Raw genomic sequence first — 27,270 nt, 5'->3', positions numbered from 1 at the left:
ATCAAATCAAGATACAGCATCAAATCAAGCTACAGCAACCTATCAAGATACAGCAACCTATCAAGATGAAGCTGATGAGGATGAGAATCACGTTGATAAAAGGTTTGATTGGAAAATGTCAGCGCGTAAACTTGTATCGATTGATAAGAGAAAGAAAACTGATTTTGCATCATCCAAAAGAGTGTGGCTAACGGTTGCAGATCAAATTAAACAGGCAACAGGTTATCAACCATCAGCAACTCAGTGCAGAGAAAAGTGTTATTCTCTTAATTAAGAGAAGCTACCACCACTTCTTAATGGAATCCAAAAAAGACCAGCAAATGACGACCAAAGCGAAAGAAAAAGAGAAATGGAGTCAATTTTAGAAAATGATCCAGCGTCCAACCCGATCGTCATGAGAAGTTTATTTTGAGCAAATTAGATTAACCACAACTAGAATTAGTGTGAGCAAGCTCACAAATGATACCCACCCCCCCCCCCCTAAAAAAAAATCATTACTCAATTATTTTTCTATAATAGAAAATGATGGATGACATCTATCTAACCGTCCATATTCTATTGATATCAACAGCTCTATTTTATTTTTTAAAATTGTTAATGCTAATATGAGCACACAAAGCAATTTTTTTTAAATTCCATTTTATTTCAACTTAACTGTTAATGCATGAAGACATTTGCATCCTTATGATAACAATCATGACTAATATCAAAATTGCGATAATTCTCATGTCAAGCAGCCATTATATGTTTTGAATTTTTGATATACCGATATTTTTTTCCGATTTTTGTTCTCAACACAATTTAAAAAAAAGATAAAATGTATTAGAGTAGGTCATATTCAGAGGGACGGAGATAATAATCTAATAATTAATTTTATGTGACCTGACACAAACAAGCTTTGTGTCAAATCTTACCTTCTAATAAGTTCCATTATTACAAAACAATACATAGGCAGGAATTAAACACTTTTATAAAAAAAAAAAATGACCTTGAACTTGCCCAAATTACCTTGGGTCAAGGTCAGGACACACCTTCACGTCATAAGCAATCTTTGTGAGATAGGAACTTCGATTGATTCTACATTAAAAGATATAAACCAGACACATTTTTCACTTTTCCTGTCAGTGACCTTGCCCTTACCAAATAACCGTTGGTCAACCTGTGTTAATCAAATAAGGTTTGACAAATGAATGATAGATTGTGTTGACAGAAAAGAAAACCCAGAATGCTGTCACATTGGCTGCTTTTCTCTTGTTTCGCCTGGGCTGTTTGATCCATATTAGGAAGACAGGTTGGAACCAATTCATATTCTGTGGAATTGCATGTTTTGACATTAAGAGGGAATTTGTCTACAACTTACCCAGATTGGGTGTTTAATTTGTTTCTATATAAGCTGTTAAGATTATCAAAATACTTCACGAATTGAAAACAACTTTTTCTTTATAATATCTTGATACTTTTTCATGTATTAGAGAGAGAGCGAAATTAATGAAATGCATATAGCCAACATGACAATTCCACTTAGATTTGGGATGGACCTCGGAGAGATATTGTCCTTTCCATTATTTATTTTGCACTTTATAACAATGCTTTTTGTGGTTAAATATTTCAACATGGTAAATGTTGAATTTAGAACATTTCTTTCTAGTAACGAACTTTTGATATTTGTTCATAGTGTCGGCTAAATTTGTTCCATATATCTTTGTGTTTGACTGCGTCTGAATTCTTCATTTATTTTAGTTCTCAGATCAACCAGATTTTTTCTCCCATATCACTCTTCTTTGTTGACCTAACTATGTTAGAAGTTGAGTCAACTAATTTAAAAAGTATGTTGACTCTCTGTAGCGCCAATGCAGGCATTTGACCACTCTCTGTAGAACCAATGCAGGCATTGGACACCTTTCTATAGAGCCAGGCATTGGACCACCCTCTGTAGAGCTAATGCAGGCATTGCACACCTCCGTATAGAGCCAGGCATTCAACCACTCTCTGTAGAACAAGGCATTGGACCACCCTCTGTAGAGCTAATGCAGGCATTGGACACCTGTGTATAGAGCCACTACTAGTAGAAGGACCACTTTCTGTATAAACAATTCAGACATATGACGACTCTCTAAAGAAACAATGCAGGCATTGGCCGACATTGTTTATCTTGTTGGTTATGGGATTTTGTCACTCTATGTCAATACTTAGTCAACACCAAATGTGATAAGATTTCTTTACAAAATCATAAAAAAAAGTTTTGCAGGATTTGATGACATGATGCAGGTATTTCAGAATATTTTGATACTCTTGATTCTGACAGCTGATGGAATTGTCAAAGTTAACATAAATGAAATATACCGAGTAGTATAATAATGATATTGAAAACACAAAAAGCAGAGACATGTACAACTTCATATGAAAAATGTACATGTATTTGGTTTATCATTGAACTAGTAAGAACGAAACCTCTCTTTTGGAGGATCCATCCCCATCATTTGCAATCCTCTCTTTAAACCAGCTTCCAATGCCTCTCCTGAAAGATATATAACAGTATGTCAAAGGTGTATTATGTTTTCATTATAATAATAAATAAAATCTGCATATTTTTCAACAATGATTTACTTATTCCATTATGCTCATAATTTGCCATTATGGAAATCAATTGAGTTGATAAAAAGTTTTATCATATTTTATATCTCATAATGCATGACTAGGAGACTTCCCTGTACGTATGTAAAAAACTTTTCGAAGAAAAGAAGAGTGTTTCCCTCAATCAGCACTGGCTGGGCTGGTTTTTGGTGGCTATGGCAAAAAGGACTGCGTATTATTACCAATCAAGAATGTGATTACATCTCTTTATTTATTCACATCTAAAATGGGATAAATGAAGAGATGTAAGCTGAGTCTTGATCTTTTTGTTATGGCGAACTATGACTGCCACTGTTTTGGGTAAGTACATTAGCCCACCATCCCTAATGAGATGCTGTTGATAACGCAGTGTTCCTCCAGTATTACAGTAAAGTTAGTAGTTCCATAACTGCTTTAAGTAGTTGTTGCCATTCAGACTAAAAAACAAATTTTAATAATTCCTAATATAAAAATCAACACATTTTTATACAGATCACAATGGCCATGCTTTTCATTTAATATAACCACCGACATGTGCAATTGTACACAAGTAAAAAAACCATTTTACTAATGGTATTTTTAAAAACTTACTACTTCCTGATTGAACACAACAGTGTCTGGACACAGCTTCATTGTTTTGCCAGATTTAAAAAAACTGACATGATCCTTCTGTAGAACAGTTAGCAAAGCCCAGTCAGAGAAGGATCCTGCAGCTTGGTCTCGATATACTTCCTAAGCCTTTCACCAGGTGACCCTCTTCGAACACCCCTTAATAAATAAAACAAAAGATGTTTGTAAAACATTAAGGTCCCCTCCCTTGGAAACTTCTGCGATAAAAAGGAATGGAAATAACTGAAACATCAGCGAAGAAAATTAACGAAAACTGAAAATAATTGGAATTGAAATAATAGAAAGTCCAAGGCGCATAACGTTTACATTATTCGATCGTATTTAAATTTAAACTTGACCTAGATACTATGAATAATGATAAATCCGTATATTAAATTTCATTTCAGTAAGTTAAGTCAACGACAAAATATTCGACCTTTATTAAAACTAGCTCCAGGCCTAAAAGTGGGGCGAAAATTGCCATGTAGAAACATGTATAAAATTGTATATATTTTCTTCTGTAAATTGAAGTCGAGGTAGTTAAACTAAATGCATTTGCTATTATCACGTCTTCTTGAATTGTCATATTCACTGAATCCATGGGATCTTCTATGAGAAATTGTGCCTTTTTGTGTATTTCTCTCAGAGAGATATGCAAACACTGTGATGGTGCTGTGACACATATTAAACAAGTCCACCTAATGATCAGGCTGCATTCCAAAGACATCTACTGATTTGAAATGAAATGCTTCTTTATATGCAAATTCAGTTACTTCGCATGATGTTTTTAAAAAAAAGATACAGCAAACATATTAAACAAACATGTAACTATTTTCCCCAAATTTGGTTATTATGATGAGCGTACCATAATGCTCCCTCAATTTAATTTCCATGGGTTGAATAGGATATTCTTAGTCTCCAGAAAAATAATTCATCAGATAGAATTTTGCCCTGTTTTTGCTCCCATGTAGATTGTGGGTAGAACCCGTAAAAATGATGCAATATTTAAAAAAGTACTCAATATTTCTAGACATCTAGCAGAAAAATCTGGTACATAATTATAATGAGCAAGAAGGCTTCCTTTGAGATTGTGAAATCATGGCTCCAGAGTCGCGGTTATAGTGTTAGAATGGGACCCTTTGGTCAAAAAGTGAATGTGCAGATATTCCTTTTAAATTGAATAATCTTCATTTCAATTCCCCTGATCACCCTGTTTTGTCTATGAGAGAATTCTAGAAAAAGTTTACCATCATACCAATAGCCACCCACTGAGCGCACCAATCCGAAGACAACCAGAAGAACTTTGGATAAGAAAACTAGGTACGGCCTTTCCGTATGGTTTCCACGATAATGTTGAAAGTGTGGGGAATCTTTCAAGTCCACAGTGTACCAATGTTAATGTAATAGGACTTTTTAACCAAGAGACGTAGGCGAAGTCATGGACATCGGTCTTATAATAAACTAATTATACACGATGTTTCCTTTGATTCATTATTTACTTTATGTAAATGAACTGGGTCTCCATTACATTCGCACCAAACTTTACTCTGTCCCTTTGAAAGCGTTAAACAATAATCATGAAAAAGTAAAGGAAAAGCAGCTTATTTACTTTTCTACACCGGAATACAGACTCGGATCCATGATTTTGGATATTGCTTATCATCGGCTTTTTAAGCCTACACAAACAGAAAAAAACTACTCACACACAGCGTTATTTTTTAAACTGCAGTTTGCCAACAAGTGAATCAATGCTAATGATATTAGCAATATTTTTAATCACAAAAAACGTAAGTCCTGCGTTTCGCCGTATTTCAAGATAAAGTCAACCCCTTGTATTTCCTACAATTATACTTCAACCATTGCTTCCAAAATACTTCAATTACAAAGAAACTCTATAAGACCTTAATATCGAACATCTGAAAGGTAATCCTTCAACGTGCTCGTCTTCTTCTTCACCCTACAACTATAGTTCTTCCACACAAGTCATTACTGGTGATGTTAATTTAGTAACAACGAAGACCTAAAATCACTTATTAATGAAAGGATCAAAATTTAGGGAGCCTAGATCCATCACATGTCGTCGTTATTTTATATATATCATGAATTCTGTTGAAGATCATGCCAAACGATGGGCACAATCTGAAAAAGAAAAACTTGTTACCTTGTCAGAGTGGGTTTTTTAAAATCTCATATTAAACGACTGAGAGGTCAAATGAAAACCATATATCCTTCTGTTTTCAATAAAGCAAAAGTGATGAAAGAACTAGACAGTTTGTACGATCACTATGTACTGGTCCCTGCTGATACGGCAAGTAACAACATTGTCTTTGTTTGTAAAGCACATTATATTAATTGCATTTTCAAAAAAATAGGGTTTGATTCTACACATGGTTATCCTACTTACATATCAGCCTTTCCAAGCAGGAAATACTTTAAAATCATAAATCGGTTATGGATATCTTTAATATCCCCAATACACAAAATGAATTTGATTTACCCTATTTCAACTCGATTCCAAAGCTTCACTAAAGTCCTTACAAACAGAGATATATAGCAGGTTCCAGTAAATGTTTTACCAAACCTCTATCTTTACTCCTTACTAAAATTCTTACAGTGGTGAATGACAAACTTCAAGAGTACTGTACAATATACTCCAGAAGTGGTGTAAATCATATGTTGATATTAAAAACTTTAATAAATTATTTGAAACTTTGAGGTCACAAAATCTTACCAAAATCAATCGCATCAAAACGTACGATTTTTCAACGCTTTATACAACCATTTTAATCTAGGCTTTTTGATATCATATCATAGACAGTTGTTTCTTCAATAAAAATGGAAGTCGTAAAAACGCTTACATTGTCATTGGAAATCTAAAAAAAATATTTTGTTAAAATCCATTCTAATTGCACACACAAATACTCTGAAGTTGACATTAAAAGATGCTTGAGTTTCTGATAGACAACATCTATGTAGTTTTTGGAAATCAAGTCTTCCAACAATCTGTTGGAGTTCCCATAGTTTCCAATTGTGCCCCATTGTTAGCAGATCTATTTTTGTATTCTTATGAAGCAGAATTTATTCAAAAACCTGTACGTAAAAAAAATAAATCATTCGCTGTGGCCTTCAACTCAACATTCAGGTATATCGACGACGTCTTATCAATTAACAAATATTTCCATACTTACGTCGACTCGATATATCACACTGAACATGAATTAAAAGCTACCAGAGTCTGTGTCATCTATTAAACATTGGGATAATATACTGGAAATGGACATTGATGGTAACGTAACAACAAAACTTTATGATGAACGCGATGACTTTAATTTTTCTATAGTCAACTTTCCTTACTTATGTAGCAATATACCTTCATCCCCTGCATATGGTGTTTTTGTCTCTCAGTTGATTCGATACGCAAGGCCATGCTCTTCATATGAACAGTTTCTATGGCGAAGGAAGCTACTGACAAACAAGTTGATAAAACAGGATTATCAACAGTCTCGTTTGAAGTCATATTTTCGTAAGTTCTATGGTCGATACAACGACCCTGTCAGCAAATACAATCTTCCACTGGGTCGCATGCCGACTGACGTTTTTCATACTAATTGTTGGACCATAATTAATCACCGAATTGTCTACGGACTTTTCCGTTTTTTCACTGTACCACTGTACATCTTGCAGGTAAATAAAATAGTAGGTTAGGGCATAAGTGGAAGGTTTCACCAAAACTTTGAATAATTTGGCCCTGGGCTCAGGGGTTCTATTAGTTAAATAGTGAACGTAAATATATTAATTTCGTCATCTAGTGATATGTGAGTATGTACATATTTCTTTAAAATCATTATCTTTACAACCGGCCGCTTAGTAAGGAATTTTTTTTTTGCAAATTTAGAATGGTAATCTTTACCAAAATTGTGAAAATTAAGGCCCCAGGGTCAGGGATTTTGGTTTAAGGGCAGGGTTTAATAGCCAAAAAGTAAATTTTCATTATTCTACTATAGCACTAGAAATCTGGCAGGTTACCTAATTGCACCACACGACCTTCCAACAAAATCACAATAAACTGCTTAAATATTATTTTTAAATTTTCAACATTTATTAAGAGTTATATATTTTGCTAACAAAAAAAAAACACCTGAAATTTATCAAAATTGACCAACTATTTTATGCGTGATAGTGTCTTAATAACTTGTAACCTAATATAGTTAACATAATTCTTAAAAAAAATTGAAGGAAAACTTGAAATATACCAAATATACCCAATCTCACAGTCACTTAAATCATATACTGAACCTAACTGTATTATACATATTGAAATGTTAGGCCTACATGAAACTTGCAAAACACAAACAAATGAGTACATTAGTTTATTACATGCAATCTCTGAAATGAAATCACTGTAAATAATTGGAATGCTTTTAAGTAAAAAGGTATGTTTCAATTAGATCAGATACTTTTTTTCTGAAGAAAAACACCTGTTAAACACGTTTTCCAAAAGACTATAATCGGAAAGTGCAGAAGGTAATGCCATTTTTACTTCCAAGAGTTATCTCTCGTTATTCATTCTCGTGTACGCTAGCAAGCACCCTTGTGATATTTTTTTTTATCTTCTCATGTAGCCAGTCTGATCAGAAACGATCCTAGTTTACGAAGATGATATATTAATTGGTACCTTTTCTACAATATTTAATTTCAAATCAAAATAGAAAACTGTTGGACCAAGGAGTCGGTGCTCTGAATTGGCGCCCAGTGGAGAAAACATTTTTTGAACTTTATATTTTTTAAATTATAAAGTGAATATTATTGATCGGACATTGTCATAAGATTGTATAGAAACATCAAAGTAAAAATGCATTAACCGTACTACAAGCTCATTCCAGACTCAGTTTATAAAAAAATTACCGAGTATATTCATCGTTCAACTCCATTTATCTAAAACATACATGGGTTACATCCTTGTCGATACACGACACTCAAATACCTTATAGACAGTTCTACTGGAGGACTGGTATCCTCCTCAGTAAAGACTTTACAAAATATATATTTATTATTAAGAATTAACAAGATAGACTTTGCTATGTATTTTGAACAATTGTGTACATGTGCGTAATCAACAGAACAGGGCTGATTTCAGATATTGTTTTACATTTACTTCGTTTCATCTAGTTCTTATAAACTTTAAACATTTACAAAAATCTTACAATGAGAAACATCGACATGACATATTTTTATTATTGACAGATTTTTATAATCAGTATTGACAATTTACCCTTCAATTTTTCAATTTGTCATTTCATAAGGGAATGACTTTATATATATATATATATATATATATATATATATATATATATATATATATATATGATATCATAATTTATCAGTTACTAAAATACGTGCGGTCACAGGTGAACTTACACTGGATATAAATGATATTAGAATAAAGTTAATTTAAGAAATAGTATTCCCTTTTAAATGAAGTAAAGAGTGTATTGGTTTTTTTTTCAATTTTGATTAAAAACACATCCAAACATTGGTGCACATTACTTTATTTTGAAATCAGTATATTAATAATTTTCTGACAATATGTTATATCCTTTAATCATTACGTGAAACATTCGAAACAATAATGAACACCTTATCCGGTGTGGTCGCTATGCTTGTCATTCCATTCTACAAACTTTTGTTATTTTTATTTAGGTACAATGCATAAATTTTTCCTGCATTGACAGATTGTGTACTCAATAATTGTTTTTGCAGTCCTCACCGTCTTGTTGTCGGTTACTTAATCGCAGAATATTTCTAACCATCAAATTGAAGCAAAATATCAAGCTGATGTCACGTTTCTAAGAGAAGAGTCAAGGATACGGCGATGTGTACCTCCGGCATATGATATTAGGTTAATGATATATTTTTTTAAAGAAAAATATATAACGTCAGGTGCATGTAAGTGTATTTATCCCAATATATAGATTAAGAGTTATTGCATGTATCTACCCGTAGTTCCCACTGACAATAACCATTGACCTTTAGCTAAAGTTTTTGTAGGAAGTTACGATTCACACAGTTGAAAGCTTTCATTAGAAAGCATTTATTTTACTCTTCTTAGTGTGAAAATTTTGGTTCTCTTCGTAATCTTCATAGTTCATGGTTTGAACCAACTTAAATCTACAATAAATCGGGTGTTGCGGGTTGACCGACAGGCTTCACAACACCTCCAGAATGAAAAAAGGAACAGAAGTAACGTTTCCTCAAATTATGTTAACAAGAAATTGCATAAAAATTCATGGACTGACAGTCGTCAAAGGACACACTGGTAGGTAGGGAAGACACCAAAACTTCACAACTCCATTCCTATACACTATTCGCTATTCGGGACCTGCATACCAGGCATGGACATGATTACTCAAAAATGTAATCTATTAATAATCGATTACATAGGGGAATTTTGTGTGATCGATTATTAATCGATTACATTCATTTTTGTCCAGTAATCGATTGTAATCGATTACTTTATAACATGTAATCGATTAATAATCGCATACTTTAGAAATAATTTCATTAAAATGTGCATGGTACGGTACCTGTTCTGAAAATATCATATAAAAACTCTTAGAGTTAATTTGGTTTTAGAGTTAAAGGGGTATTTTCATTATGAATTATATGAAAATTTAAGACTTCATATTTCAATCTTCATAAAATAACATTTTACTTCTACTGCTTATTCAAATGTCAAATTATAAGCAATTATATAAAGCTCTGTCATGTAATTTTTTTTTCTTGGAGGTTAACAAGTTTAGATGAAATCTTGACCTTGCACCTTTAGCCATCATAATTATTCAGTTGTTATTGGTAATATCTCGAGAATTGGAATTCTATTGAAATTTTATTATTTTTAAAAATATCATCGGAAATATGCAAATAAATTTTAGGCAGCCTTGCTTCATAATTTGAATGAATTGTGTTTGGAGCTTGCAATTGTTTTGATTTTTAAAATTGATCCTTGTTGAGACTATTTTAATTGTTATCTAAACATGATTAGAGTGGTCACACCTCATTAACTGCTTTGTGGATTCCTTACCTGGCAAGGACAAACACACTTAATGACATTTACCCTTTTGTTTCTTTTTCTGGCAAAATAGACACAATCTCTCTCTCTCTCTCTCTGATAATGGTCAGAAGCTTAGCCGTTTTTCTAAGCCACACTATGTTACATAATTAAAAAATTCTGCAAAGAATTGTGAAACACAGCGTACCGTAAACTGACTATTTGTTATATACTCAATGATATGTCAACCAATAATTATATTTTAAGTGAAAGTGGAAAATCATAAAAAATGAATATAAACAATTTTATTCTATGAATTGTATTATAAACAACACTTAAAGAGTATTTTTTTCATACAATAAGTGCATCACAATATGTTTATGTAAAGAGTAATTGAAAGTAATCGAAAAAGTAATTATAATTACACTGAACTTTTTAGCTGTAATCAATTAAATTACGATTACAAGTAATCGAAAATCTCTCCGATTACAGATTACTGTCGATTACTTGAAAAAGAGTAATCATTAAAATCGATTGCGATTACTCAATTACGATTACCCCATGCCTGCTGCATACAGAACATTCACATTAAGTTACACATACACATAAGGTTCAATACAAGTAATGACCCACTTGACCCACCGTACATAACAGTGAGATAACGTGGTACACGTGGCAGCGCAGCATTACATTTTCTTGTATTTCGCAAGACAATATTATACTTAATTACTTTACACATAACGTAGAATACTGTGACGACATTTACTTGCAAATTACACTGTTTAGAGTCAAGAAACAGACTTGTACATTTACTACTTAAATTACGGCAGCCCTATGAATATACTCTACTCACTTAATAGATAACGAAATAATAAACTTTATAACGGATATAACAAACGAATAACATACGAAAGAAGCATTCAAACAATACAAATTGTCCCTTGTGTAGCGATCTACCTGTCTGAGTGGATAAAAGGATCTGATCCCTTGTGTAGCGATCTTTTTGAGTGGATAAAAGGATCTGATCCCTTGTGTATCTATCTACGTGAGTGGATAAAAGGATCTGATCCCTTGTGTATCTATCTACGTGAGTGGATAAAAGGATCTGATCCCTTGTGTATCTATCTACGTGAGCAGCGGCATCAAAGAATCTGATTTTAATCACATTGCAAAAAACATGGCATTAATATATTTAACGAAATCTGCAAGTTAAGAAAATGTTGGCTGATTTAATTGTTACATGTGAATGTGAATAAATTTACGTTGTGTCGGAACATACGCATGCACATGACCAATTACAACAATCCAATTTAAATTGCATTTCGACGTTTCACATCATCACAGCATTCTATTTTAGTTTTAAAACAACACATGCTTTACCTTTTTACTGTTCCTTTCATTCCCATGACATTGTAACATAACATAATTAATGAATTTTCTTCCTCCGTAATGGAAGCATGGCACTTTTATTGCCTGAGAAAGATGTCTTTACAGGATTTCTTTTCATTATTTGTTAATTGGATATTTTAGCCTCAAAGGGTCTTCAATCTGTAATAACGAAGTGTAATTTGTAAAAGTGTACATATCGGTAATGGAATCTTTATGTGTTAATGAATTGACTCTTTCCAAGGCTCTATTCTTAATCGGTCAGAGTTGTGGCAATCCTCTTAGTGAACTCGGCTCTGTTCAGATTATATTGTTTATTGGTATTCACAGCTGCTCTATTTCCCTTGTTGAAGAAATTTGTGCAGTACAATCAAATAAAATATATATCTTTTTATATACTGCAAAACCGTGTTTCAATAAAAAGGAACTTATTTTAGTTTTTATACTATAGTCTATATGATTTAGGATTCCAATTTTTGTCTATGTTTTTAATGACAACCTTTATGCAGATATAAGATTAATATAAGTGCAAATCGTAATTACACGATGGTTTTTACTGGAGAAAAATTTATGAATATTATGGAATGATCAAATACGTTAAGACGTAATCAAATCGAATTTGATCAACCCCGACCGAATTTGATCAACTTATAACACCTGACATTATCATTTGGAACAGAAGGCTAATATGAACAACCAGTCATCTGATTAAGATAGGCTTGATAAAATTTTTACTCATAAAATAACATTTTAATAAAGAAAAAGTGTAGAAGTGTACATATCGGTAATGGAATCTTTATGTGATAATGAATTGACTCTTTCCAAGGCTCTATTCTTAACGAGGCCGAGTACAGAACGAGTACGCACGCTTTCGCGCAGCGTTTCATTTGTATTGTGACGTCATCTTTTTGCTTTGTTGACGCCATGGCGTGATAGTTTCAACTGCAGATATTCAGCGAAATTTGTTGAAAATAACTCGTTTGATGTGTAAAATTGATATTACATTGTGGAATAAACAAAAATGTCTCGAAGTATAAGCTACATTTGGGCTCGGGTCGAAAACGTGAAGAGGGTTCAGCAAGCCTAACCCTCTGTCACGTTTCCTTAACCCGCCTAAATATCGCTAAATTTATTTATTTCAAGACATTAACCATGTATTTTATATCATTTACCCTTAATATGTGATGTTATATATTTATTTATTACCGAAATATGTCTTAATGTTTTAATAATACAATAAAGGTCACCATTTCCGTCTTTGTCAAATAAAAAATAGCCATTATCTGACAAACTGGGAAATTGGGCGTACAAAAAATAACTTTGATAAGACCCCTGGAACAAACCAGGAGGTAAAAGGTTTTTTTTATTTGACAATTTGATGCATTTTAGCAATAACTTTAATTTGTAGAACAGAAAAAGAAATCCCTAGGGCAGAAGTTTAAAAAATGTGCAAATTTGGTACATTTCAAGCAAAATCCCATAGAGTCCTATGTTAAAAATTAACAAACTTTGAGATGACCCCTTAAACAAACTGTGTGGTAAATGTCTAATTTTTTTAACTTAAAATAATAATTATATCAGTAGAAATTCTTGTTAAAAATTTCATTCAAAAATCTAGGGCAGAAAAAATTAGACCCGGCCTCGTTAATCGGTCGTTCTGATAATGTGTAATTATTATGTTGTATATGTAGAAAAAGTATATGGGTTCAATTGACAGATCTAAAGAATATAGTGAAATCATAAGAACTTCTAGTGGCCCAGTTGCCCGGAAATTTCGAAAATCTTGACCAGGATTTTGTATTAACAACGATGCATGAAATATTATTAAGATGCAGAAACAAATCAGCTACAACCTATGTGACTTTACATTTCTCAAAATATAATACAATTCATAAAACATTAGATGAGTATGAAGATATTGATCGAGGGGTATCATAAAATTGAATGATGCAGAACACACATATAAAAGAAGTATATGTAAGTAGCTAAGGGGACTATTTGTTACTTATATTCAATTTGTTAATTATAAATTTGCGTGAATTCCTAAAATCTTGAGAGATGAGCCGTTAAAAAAATGTAAAATCTTATGACGACTGTGACGAGTCTTATTATTTTATAGTACGGGAATTATCTACCTAAAAATGTTTTTTTTTAAACATTTATAAAATTAAAGACATTTAGTAATTGAAAACGATGTCTTTTGAAAAAGGTATTTCTAGAAAGAAAAATAATGATATTGGTCGAACACATTTCTGAGAATATGAAATGGAATTTCGTAAACGCTAACATACTTGTTTTTTCTTTGAATTTTAAGCAGGCTAAAATGCACGAGGAGCTTAAAATCCATAACTGAAAGTAATATATAACAATAACAATGACCTTAATCATTCTGTTTTAAGTCTTTCCCCAGTACCCATTATATATATATATATATATATATATATATATATATATATATATATATATATATATATATATATATATATATATCTTGATTACTATTTTTTTACAATGTCAGTATATTTTAACTCTACTTTAATAGGGGTAATTCCCATTTGTTTGGCTAACCATTGATAAAGGAAATCTTGGAAAAAACCATTTGGTTTGGTAGCTTTTTTGAGTCGTATGTTTAAATATTCATTTTCCAATCGTGGATATTTTTGTACACCTTTTATGTTCTTATTCGTTTCACTCAAACGAACATAAAATATATATGAAATAAACACAAACTCGTGAGTAGGATGTGAAGCGCTCTGAAAGTGCAGTTTTAATTAATTTCAATATAACAAAAATTTCTTTCTTTCTAAACCAAATCTTCCACATCTACAAAATAAAATTGCAAATTTTAGACAGTGGATACATCTATATATTATACAATATGAAGCAAAGGGCGGGTGGGTGGGACTTAAATGACTGCACGAAAAAGAGCCTTCGAATGGCTTTACTTGTACACAATAACTTTCACGGTCATTCTTAGCCCGTGCTATGAATATCAATATTGTCACCTGACTAGGTGACAATAATAACAACCAATAGATGTAAAGAATAAACAAACACTACCACGTGTTTAAGTAACATTAATAAATACATCTTTCAACAATTTCACGGAGTTTAAGTCCTTTTTGGTTACTGTGGTTTCATCAATATTCTATGAATACCAAATTTCGTGGATTTCGTTATTACGTTGATCCACGAAATTAACTGTTCATTGAAGTGCAATTTCTATTACCATTTTGTATTGATAGGATCATTGGCCACGAATTTACGTATCCTTTTAAACTGTGATTTTCACTTTATCCACGAAAATTGATACCTTTGAGTATTATTTAAACTACAGTATATATTTTACTCAAGTGACCATCTTACCATTTTAGCTTCCGCGTAATAATTCCTTCTGAGGACAGTTTATATCCTTATCTGTTTACATTAACCTTACCTGAAATTTGAGTGAATACAGAATTGACTTTGAATTGGAAATTCGTTTCATTTTCTTAACCCCAAAACCGATGTATTATGGAACAAAGTACGTGACATGCCAATGTCAGTCAAGGCATTTTTGATCATTATAGAAAAAAACAAGATCAGCATGGTAATCTGAGTACTAGTATATCAGAATGAAAAATTGAAACAGTATGTCCGACATGCATAGATAAGTTACTGAGGATATAGAAATTTGATTCTAAAGGTCAAAATGAATTATTGATTAATAACAGATTGTTTTTCGTAATGTGATACTAACAGAGATAAAATTAGATTAATCCTATACATCAATTTTGACTTGATTAGATAATCAGTTATCCTCGTGATGATCTTGAAAATGACACCATTATGTAATATTCATGTGTGTGAAACCTAATCAACAGTTTCGTGTTTTAAATATATATGCATTTTATCACGAAAGTTAAGTAGTAATAATGCCATAAAATATATTGCAGGCATCTATATAAAATATGAAAACTTTGGACTTGACTTTTTGTCCTTTAATACAGGTAATTCGGTAAAAAACTGTCGATTGTTTCAGTTATCGTGAACATTTTACCAAGTAACTTATTATTCAAATTAGAGCTAATGTTTGTACACTAGCGTTTCCGTTATCAGTGATACACAATAATAAGTCCTAAGAATCCGGGATTCAAAGAGGAAAAAATTTAAACTTTGTAATCGCCAAAGCTTAAGTTTCCAATTCACATAAATATTGATATATGGAGCGGATCCATATTTTACGGTATTAAGTTTTACAAAATATCAAAAGACTATGAACATAGCTAGGACAGCGCAGATACCGTGTCATTAATAGCAAGCACAACCGTTGGACTCGCGGTTTAGGTGGAAGTGGGTTTAACATGAAATCAATTTCTGCACACCGCATTTTGGGGAGTTGATTTAATCAACTCTCCTATGCAGTTACTCGGGTAAACCGAAAATGAAACAGTGTTTGGACCCAAGCACAAATCAATACACCGCTGACAACATATAGTTCTAATCGATAAATTCGATGTAATGAGTTATTAAGCATTGTTTTTCTAGGAAACTTATTTATAGACTCCTTGTAAAAATTCAGATTTTAAATGGTACGGATAATTTAGATATTTTTTGAAGTCGTACATTCTATGTATTTCTACGCTAGAGTTCAATATAGTCTCGTTCAGCCAGACGCTGGGCTGTCTCCGTTAATCTCCGACAAGAAGAGAGTCTCTCTTGTTTGTCGGAGGTTAACGGAGACAGCTGAGAGTCTGGCTGAAAGAAACTAGAGTTCAATTTTGCTTAAGTCCATACAATTTCTCATAACTATTTCGATTACTGTTACGTAGTTTGATGGAATAATTCTTTGAATATTACTCAACGTGATTCATATTTGGTTTTCACGCAATTCCTGCGTGAGAATTCATATTAAAAAAATGTGCGTAATTCAAATACATATAGTGAACAACTTGCCATGCAAAATAACATATCGTTGATTTTATTACAAATAATAATCGATAAAATCAACTCCCGTCAGTACTTCAGTACTTTGATTCTATAAGCAGTCACCATGTTTTGATATTTTTGTTAATTTGTTATGGAGGCGGGTGTATCCTTAAATTTGTAAACAAACACATTTTCAAACCATTTAAAAAGAATACGGGGTGGGGGGGGGGTGAACACAATTCAAAATCCTAGTCTGGGGAGGGGGACGCAGAACACATGATAACACATGAGGGTAGTAGAAATGGCATGTTTTGACAATATCTCTTTTTTAGCTTAGCTTAGCAAGAGGTTTGGTTTAGCTTTTCTGATCATTTGTCCGTTGTTTCTCATTTTTATTTCCATTATGTTACTTTCCAGTTGTTTCATCTTCTTCTCAACTTGGCAAATTTTAGCCATACTTAGCACAGAGCATCCTTGAGAAAAGAGGGTTTAAGTTTGTTAACATCATACTTGAGGTGGTTTGATGGACCATGATGGGGGTTGAATTTGTACATCGAAACAAAGTATTTTTTCATTTATAAAAGATAATCTCTTTATCTTATCTTCAAAGCAGTTTTGATTTCCTTTTAGCTGATTGTAAAAAATATCATTACTCTTTAAAGCAGCAGTATTCAAATGTTCACTCAGCTTGCCAACGGCATAAAGCGAATAAACGACGACATAGGAACAAAAAGGCTTTTTTTCTGACGATGACACTAACAGCTTGCTCACGATATATGCATTGAAATATACGATAATATAGTTCAGTTTGTACTGAAAACGAATATAATATGGTATGCTAACATTTTACCTCAAATGCATAAGTTTTGACTGGTTGTTTGCCTGATTTAATCCTAAGACGGCGGTGCGTTAGGACTAAAACCGTATATAATATATATCTAACAAAACTTATTTTCTGACTATATGTAAATATCTTATATGCATGTATTATATAACCATTGTAAGTATTCAGCGAAAAAATGAATTGATATATTATTTAAACAAATATATGTCAGTGTTTCGTAAAATAAACATTTCTAATGATCGATTATTTTTTTTTTTGGTAAATAAGAGTTCTGTTTCCCGAAGAAAGGCATCCGGAAACATTAGATGCAAAATCAAGAGTTTGATTGCATCGTTTAAGAGAATGTCTGATCTTTTTTATTTAAATGATCTATTTGATCGACCTAAACCACACCTATTCATTTTGTTAAATTTGATTGCTTTATCTGATATCTGAAAGCCACGTTTTTTTTCATACTGAAGAATTGTTTTAGGGTATCAAGTACCATTCAATGTTGTGGACCTACTTAAAGCAACCAATAAACTCCAATTAAATCTGACGGAAAATGTGCACATAAAGGTTGATCGAGTTAGATGAACAGAATTGTAAGATATAGATAAAATTTTAACCACAACAATGCCCTTTCTATCCCCATTTCTCTGCAAAAGATTTTTCTATTAGACTTAATGTGGGAAAGACCATGGAGTAAAGTGTCTCTCTCCCAGTGGGTTGGTTGGACTTCCCACTTTAACCCATTCCCTGATGTTCTTTTCATATGCTTTAAAGTAGTAAAAAATAAATAGGCCAACATTTCCTATAAATCCTCAGTTTTTTTTTAGAAAATTTAATATTTTGTTCTATGGAAGGAAACCGGTTAATATTTAAAATATGAAAAAATCTGACCTTACAATTTTCGCACACACTGCCGCAGACGTACCCTTCTTATTTTTTTCTGTTGAATGTAAAATGAAATAGTCAACTGCTAATATTTGTATTGCCAACAAACTACGTTACTTTTTTTTCATATATTACAAATGTTCGTGCTGCTGTTCATACGAAAGAACTTTTTGTTACTTTAAGACACAGAAATATATTTTAACTGTAACATTGAAGTAAATTCTGAATTAGTTCTTGTTAGTTATCTTTTAGGGAAAAAAAATTGCAATACTTAAAGGTCTCTAAAAAGAAATTGTATGATTTAAATATGAATAAAATTTTTAACTGGTAAAATTAAGACAATGGATTAATATTTAACTTTTACAGAAAATTTTGTCATTATTTTGTGTATTTGAGAAAATATTTCAAATACCTAATTCCACGGGTGTTTTGTACTACCTTAAATAGTAATTTTCTGCGTGCATGGGATATTTTCTCTACTACTGACCGCTTTTCGTCACACTTCAATACATAACCTTACGAAAGCCATATGATGAAGTAAATTGTTTGCTTAAATTTGTAAACAAACACATTTTCAAACCATTTAAAAAGAATACGGGGTGGGGTGGGGGGTTGAACACAATTCAAAATCCTAGTCTGGGGCGGGGGACGCAGTACACATGAAAACACATGAGGGTAGTAGAAATGGCATGTTTTGACAATATCTCTTTTTTTAGCTTAGCTTAGCAAGAGGTTTGGTTTAGCTTTTCTGATCATTTTGTCCGTTGTTTCTCATTTTTATCATTGTTACTTCCAAGTTATTCAATCTCCTCATCTGGGCAAATTTTATCCATACGTAAGTAAATTGTTTGCTGAACTGATACATTTTTTCTGTCTTTGTAAGATACAAGTTTGATCCTGAAGGCCTTCTCAAAAGTCAAGTGTCACCCGCTTGCAAACCCAAAGCTTATACGGGAATTTAAAGAAATTGCTGTTTTGTTGTTCTTGCCATATTCCTAGTCTTCATACGTTTTATAAAAAAATCTTTTAATTCATAATACAGTGGAAGAACTTGTATACTTCTTTTAAACCGTTTAACAGGGACCCGCTCCATTCATACACTATGTATATAATGTAAAGCGGAGGCTATGTCTTCGCGATTACAAAATTCAAAGACCATCGGCGTACAAGGCGTTAGATTTTCCACACTTGTAGTAACAAAGACGAACGGCTTTTAATTGTAGTTAAATTATTAATTTTTGGCTTGAATGTATTGTTTATAGTAAAACTTTTATGATGCACATCAAAAATGTGCTTTCATTAAGGAAACACAACAAGTATAAAATTTTAGCGTTTTATGCGAAAATATTTACCATTTACTATTCTAAATTGCAAATTCAGGTATAAATAAAATCCACCCTAAAAGTACTTTTATTTAAAGGATATGTTTTATTAGGTCATCTGAGTCACTCAGATGACCCATAGGTCTTCGTCCCTCGTCGCCCGTTATCAGTTTCAAATTTTTAACTTCTTAAAGGGGTATGGTTACGATTTTGGTCAAAAATGATTTTCCCGATTTTAATGTTAACAGTGCTTCAGTATGGCATTTTTAGTAGGCAACCAAAATTTAAGTGTCATTCGTTAAGATATAAGCGAGTTACAGAGCTACCATTTCATTACTATGTAAACAAAGCTTTTGTTTACATTTTGAACGTTGAAGTGAAAACTCCAGTTGTAGACCGAAAATGAATGTGGTAAACGTTAAGATCTGTTTCTTTGTGCTTAAAATGAATAAGGAAATTGAAAGATCAGCTTGAAAAAAACTTTTCCGGTATATTAAACTAATGTAAACAAAACAGGACACGAGCCTTGTTTACATGACAAAGAATTCTGTATCTTGCTTATAACTTCACTACTGACTCTCCAATTTTATTTTGTCATTGAAGATGCATTCCTAGGGCATTGTAAATAATAAAAACAATAAAAAAAGAATTTGACCAAAATCGTGACTATGCCCCTTTAAAAACTGCAAGGCCAATTGTTACCATTTTCGGTTTGAAGCATCTCTTGGATAATTGGAATTATAAATCGTGAAATTTACCACTAAGCGTGACCAAATAAGTAAGAAAAGGGCCAATTTTTCAAAATCTTCTTCTCTACTCCAACACATATTGGGAAAAAACCTAAATGCATGGTAATGATATTAATGGAGCTCTCTGCCAAAAATTCACGGTCTCTTAGTCAGAGGTTCAGGTCCTAGGGTGGAGTCAATACGGCCATATAATGAAACTGTTTGAAATCTTCTTCTCTACTCCCATATACTTTTATAATAAACTGAATTAAGAATATGATGTTCATTAGGCCCCTTACCGAAATTGTGTAAACTATAGTCCCTGGGTAACGGGTTTAGGCCCTAGGGTGGGACCGATGTGGCCATATAGTATTAATATAATTAATAAATAATTTGTTTACGACGGGACATAAACAACTCGGTGGTGAGGGTACTCGGCGCCGGCACAAACTCGGAGTTTAAAAAACTACTTTATAAGTGTTAGTAGCCCTACAAATAATGATAAAAAAAATCAAATTATATGCTCACTTTGCTATTTATTATGACATTTTCTATTGACTATTATTATGACTTGTACTTTTGTACAAGTTTTATCAGTGTTCGAGTTGAAATACGGATATAGTAAAACTATATTTACCAAGTAATAGACATCTGACTGCGACGGTTTATTGAATTTTGACGTCAATGCGGCACAGCCAATATACATCAAATTGGTGGGAATCTCAAAAGAAGATCTTTTCTGGTCAAGAAATTGCTTAAACAAAGCCTATAACATGGAAAGGGTTCAAAGTTATAAGTTAATAAAGGATTATTTACTAATTTGTACCTCGTACCTTGTACTACTTAAAACAAGTGACTAAATATCAAGTACTTTTGAGACACAAACTGATTTTAAACGTTCTAAGATATATTCGTAATGAATGTATAAACAGTTTCACATTAAGTTGACTTTGGGAAAAAATAACTCGAATTTTTTTCACAAAAATGAAGAATAAAAAAAATGTGTAACTCTTGCCATTTTTAAATACAAAGAAAAGATGAAAAAATGAAGAATAGTTTATGTTATCCTTTCGTTTGTAAAGTATTTAAAACAAAGGACCAAAGAGGAACGCTGAAATGGCGTTGCGATGAGTTTGTGGTTGCTCTGGGTCAATTGATGTAGACAAGTGTGCAAGATTACCAGGAATGAACAAATGATGTCATAAACTTCAAACTTTTCACTTTAACGATAGGTATCCTGGTTTACTGTCTGGTGAAGTTTCAATGATTTCCCTTTTTTTTTCAAGGGAGCAAGAGTAAATGTCCCAAAAATTTTTTTGAACAGCCCTCGTATTGGTAGTTAGTATATCTTTTTTATATGAACAATCCCCAGAGGCACAACAGAAATTCTTCCCCATGGCATTTAAATAAAAGAATAATGCTAGACTCCCTTAAATTCCTACATAATTTGCATTTTTTCTAAAGTCAGCCTATCTGATGAACAGAATTCAGCCCTTGTCAGCACCCCTCTCCAAAGAAAAAAGAAGACTAAGCTATTGTAGCATGTAGCAAAGGCTTTCATGATATCTTAAAAGCATCAGATGTATACAAAATATCGTATTAAACAACTGAGAGGTCAAATGAAAACCATCTATCCTTCTGTTTTCAATAATGCAGAAGTGAGAAGAGAACGAGATGGATTGCACGATAAGTATGTTCTGGTCCCTGCTAATAAGGCAAGTAACAACATCGTCTTTGTTTGTGAGGCACATTGTATTAATTGTATATTCAAATAACTAGTTTCGATTCTACACATGGTAATCCCATAGCAGCCTTTCCAAGCAGGAAATAATTCAAAATCATAAATCGGTTATGGATATCTTTAATATCCCCAATAAACAAAATGAATTTGATTTAGCTTATTTGTACCGGATTTCAAAGCTTCACTAAAGTCCTTACAAACAGAGATATATAGCAGGTTCCAGGAGATGTTCTACCAAACATCTCACTTTACTCCCTACTAAAAGTCTTACAGTAGTGATGGACAAACTTCAAAAGTACTGTACAGCAAAATACCCCAGAAGTGGTGTGAATCAGATGTGGATGCTAAAAAACTCTAAAGAATTATTAGAAACTTTGGTCACAAAATCTTTTCAAAATCAATAGCATCAAAACGTACGATTTTTCAACGCTTTATACAACCATTCCCCATGACAAATTAAAAATCTAGGCTTTTTAATATCATAGACAGTTTCTTCAATAAAAACTGAAGTCGTAAAAATGCTTACCTTGTCATTGGAAAACTAAAATATTATTTTGTTATAAAGGATTCTGATTGCACACACAAGTACTCTGAAGTTGACATTAAAAAGATGCTTGAGTTTCTGATAGACAACATCTATGTAGTTTTTATACCCCCGCTCCGAAGGAGAAGGGGTATACTGTTTTACCCTTGCGCGTCTGTCTGTCCGTAACAAACATTTCTGTCGCATTGTTTTCAACAACCACTTAACGCAGATGCTTGAAATTTTAACACATTATTTGTTTAGGCATCATATCGTGGGATACATTTTTGTACCAATCGGACGTCAACTTCCTGTTAAATGACGACTTTGTTTATTTTTAGCCAAAATTAAACAAATTTTCGTCAAAGATTTCTCAGCAGCTTTAAGTTGCAGATGCTTGAAATTTTAACACACTATTTGTTTAGGCATGCCATATCGTTGGACTTATTGTTTTAACAATCGGATGCTAACTTCCTGTTACACGTCGACTTTGCTTATTTTGCTTATTCACATCAGAGCGGGGGTATCACTAGTGAGCATTGGCTCACAGATATCTTGTTGGAAATTAAGTCTTCCAACAATCTGTTTGAATTCCCATGGGTACCAATTGTGCCCCATTCTAGCAGAATTTATTCAAAACCTTGTACGCGAAAACAAAATAAATCACTCGCTCTGGCCTTCAACTCAACATTCAAATATATCGACGACGTATTATCAATTAACAATTGTTATTTCCATACTTACGTTGACTCTATATATCCCAGTGAACTTGAAATAAAAGATACCACAGTCTGCTTCATCTGTTTCATATTTGGATATAATACTAGAAATTGACATTGATGGTAAGTGAACAACACAACTTTATGATAAACGCAATGACTTCAATTTTTCTGTCGTCAACTTTCCTTACTTATGTAGCATTATACCTTCATCACCTGCATATGGTGTTTTTGTCTTTCCGTTAATTCGATACTCATGCTCTTTGTATGACTAATTTCTAAAGCGAGGCAAGCTACTGACAAACACGTCGATAAAACAGGACTAACAACAATCTCGTTTGAAGTCATCTTTTCGAAAGTATGTGGTCAATACAACGACCTTGTCAGCAAGTACAATCTTCCACTGGGTCGCATGCTGACTGACGTTTTTCATACTAATTGTTAGACCATAATTAATCACCTAATTATCTACGGACTTTCCCGTTTTTTCCCGATTACGACAAAAAGCATACGGCGGTGTGGCCGGTCAGCAGAGGATGCTCACTCCTCCATGGCACTGATCCTACCTCTTTTGTCTTTTGGAGGTCCGTGTTGCTCTCCTTTGAATTTGTATTTCGTTTTATGGATTTTTGAGATAGTTGACGGTTTGTTATTGTTATTTTTTCATCTTAACTTCAATATACTTTATTCATTCTGATTCTAAATATGTAATCATCTTTTTCATCAAGTTTCAGTAGCAGAACAAATCAAAGATTTTCAAACATAGTATTATAATCAGCCCTCATCCCATCCAAGGCAGCACCCTTGCCTTAGGTGTCGTGGGCATTCCTTTTTACTAGAAGTGAAAACTAACGCACCCACGAAATTAAATCCCCACGAATATGTAAAAAAAACCCCAACCAACTATCCACAAAAATTGTAATTGTCCCCCACAAATTTCAATAATTCCACAGTATTCAGTTGGCTCTTACACTGAACCAGTAAAGGTAAAAAAGGTTTTCAACATTATATACAATTACAATATAAGATAATTTTGGCCAAGCCAATGAGTCAAATTTCCTTCCATTGAGACAACATTTACAATTTTGGTAAAATGAGTTATGGTAACCGTTTTTCTAAATATGCAGTCAGCTTCTATTCAGCATCGGCAGAAGTAAAGAGGATATTTAATAACAATTGTGACCATATTGCCCCCGCCGTAAAGTCATAGCCTCACCCGGGGCATGGAATTACAAATTTGGTAGAGGGCTTTTTTTTATTTTTTTTTTTTCAGATGTGCATCAAAAAAAGAAGAAATGTTTGAAAAATGATCAAATTTTGACTATTTCGCCTTGCTCCTAAGGCCCTTTACCGGGCAAATGTAATGAAAATTACAATTTATATTTCCTTTACCCCAAGATGCATCAATCCAAATTTAAAAAGAATTAGACATGTAGTTATTAAATAAGGTAAAAATGTTCCATTTCTAATACACGACGCACGACGCCGGTCAACAATGCAAAACATTATATGCGTGTTTACATGTATAATTAAAGAGCTATCACACATTTCGGGCTCTAAAGAAACGTACAAATGAAAACTACTTTCATTTCGTTCCTTTGTTCAGAATGTTAGAGTTTTAAAACATTTGCCAACTATTGAATGTTATAATTGGTAGTTTGAGAGTATTGACACTAACTGGCATTTAAACTTTTCGTATTCTCTTGAACACGGACTTCGATTTTCATGAAACGCATTTCCAAATTCAAAACAGGTAAGTACATATTAACTGGTAAATTGATACCTCTGCATATAAAACAATTTCTAGATATTCTAGTCGAATATTGTAAAATCTGAACCTTAAACAGTAAATCACGTTAAAACATTGATTTATACAAGCTGTTATATTAGTTTCCATTGTGTATTTGTAAAGTGTTTGACGGTTTGATTTTTAAGTGTGCACCGTTCTATTGAAAACGTATATTGTAGTTAACAATTTGGTCTCATGTGTTTATTCAGATTATGAGTGGATCTATTTATCGAAGGATACTGGTTACCATCTTTTTATCCAGTGATAGATATTTCATCAGTGTGCTATTAAACCTATCGAAATGATAGATCTTCATAAAAATATATCATAAAAAAGACTTCAATTTTAATACAAATATGGCTGTATGTACATGTACCATCCACGTGTGGAACATATGTCATGTTGGGGGGTGGGGGGGGGGGGTGGTAAGAGGTTCAAAAGTAGTATAGCAAAATAACTACTAGAGGGCGCCGTATTACGATCTGTCTGACCGTCTTTTTCTTGTCCGAAGTAAATTTCTTTCTACTTTGGCTCAAACTGTTAATTAATTTATATTTCGTTTAATGGATTTTGAAATGGTTTCCAGCCAATAGGTAGAGGGTGTGCAGTGATATTAAACCCATTTTCTAGATGGAAGGTCCTGAGTCGAAAACACCACTGTGTAAAACCCTAGCACAGATCCTATTGTCAATCATTCGTCCCAATCGGGCTCTTTACCCAGTGTTCGTGGGTAGAGGGTATTCCATGAAAATGTCTGATCGTCTTTAAAAGTAGACTGAAAGAAAGCGCAACGAATGTCTTTATATCCGCAAATTTTCTCCGGCGTACGAAAGATGATTCTGGCAATCCGATGCTTGTTTTTGCTGTAGAATTTGAAATAATAATTATTCAAAGGGAAAAACTAACCCCTCGATTGTGTAATCGTCATTTATTACAATACGTAAGCTTTATTTAATGTATTATTATTTTATATTTCAGATATTTATTAAGAACCTGATCTCATGGCCAATAATACACCTAGATCTATGTTGAATGTCTCATTCAGTGCAGAATATTCTGGGGACGAATTTACACCGAGATCTCCGTGGAGCTACATTCGATCGCATCATCCAAGTGGCTTTTCCAGAGAACACGGTCAAGACCACAAATCTAGAAGTACAGAACGCAACCAATTCCGTTCACCGCGGTCCAAAACAAATTCACCTAAGAGACAAAACAGTCGAAATTTGCGAAATACAAGATCTAGAAACGGCACAAAACGTGCCATATCATCCTCCCAACCCCCGACTACCAGGCGTAGTTTTGATCCTACGGACAACAGACATCTTTGGACAATGTGGAGAATATCTATTACAGGAAAAATTGTCTCGGATATTATGAGCAGGAAAGAAAGGAATATTAGCACAAAATATGTACGAACACTAAGGCGGCCCCCAGCAGGCCTTGCAAAAAGTATTTACATATCGAACCAAACCCGACTAGCAGCTTATTCTTTGATGAATTGTGGAGACTGTCCGGATAACACAATCCTAACGCGAGATTTTATATTTTTTGGTATTCCTAGAGTTATTTTAAATAAAGGGGTCCATTAATTTCTTTTTTAAAAAGCTTAATGTTCAAAGCTGTACCACTGACAACGAAGCAAATTTTGAATAATAAATTATAATTGAGTTTTATGATAAACTTGTTTTTTTGCGTTAATATATTTATCTTAATTATGATTAAACATGAACGGTTTTGTTTGCATTGCTTGTAATTTTACTTTAATCGGTACCACTGGGACGTTCGCGTTGTTTACAGTTTGTTGTACTTTTTACCAACAGTAAATGTGAATAGAACAAAAAACAAGTACTTTGATCCACCCACGGACAAACGGGTTCCTTTCATACAAATATGACTTCATGAACTCGGTATGTACTTGACCTGTTTAAGATGTGCGACATATTACCATCACAATAAGTTTTTGCCAATATCAGTTTCTATCGTTTCATCAAGGAAATATATTAGTTCGATTAGCTTATGAATTACAATACATTCCAGATAGTACTCATTCCATTCTGGTATAAGCGCGGACTTTATCAAGTTTATTTTAAGAATTAAACAGATTGAATTGTGTTAATTATCAGTAGAACATTCTTATTGCAATGACTCCGCTGAATATGTT

General features: G+C 32.9%; 2 long non-coding RNA genes across 3 annotated transcripts; one reads left to right on the top strand and one right to left on the bottom strand.

Moving 5' to 3' along the window:
• Positions 1-3,227: 3,227 nt before the first annotated feature.
• LOC128178862 (uncharacterized) lies at positions 3,228-15,199 on the bottom strand. Of its 2 annotated transcripts, none has more exons than XR_008243011.1 (3): positions 15,093-15,199; positions 11,651-11,818; positions 3,228-3,381 (listed from the first exon to the last, which is right to left on the bottom strand). It is a non-coding gene; the product is annotated as an uncharacterized LOC128178862 (long non-coding RNA). The 2 variants fall into 2 exon arrangements; XR_008243012.1 differs by having other exon boundaries at positions 15,023-15,104.
• Positions 15,200-24,932: 9,733 nt separating this feature from the next.
• On the top strand, positions 24,933-26,789 carry LOC128177696 (uncharacterized). Its single transcript, XR_008242867.1, has 2 exons — positions 24,933-25,070; positions 26,085-26,789. It is a non-coding gene; the product is annotated as an uncharacterized LOC128177696 (long non-coding RNA).
• Positions 26,790-27,270: the final 481 nt, after the last annotated feature.

Source organism: Crassostrea angulata, chromosome 3 (assembly GCF_025612915.1).
Source record: "Crassostrea angulata isolate pt1a10 chromosome 3, ASM2561291v2, whole genome shotgun sequence".
NCBI classification, from domain to species: Eukaryota; Metazoa; Mollusca; class Bivalvia; order Ostreida; family Ostreidae; genus Magallana; species Magallana angulata.
The sequence above is the reverse complement of the archived record's forward strand: the minus strand, read 5'-3'. Positions and strand labels throughout refer to the sequence as shown.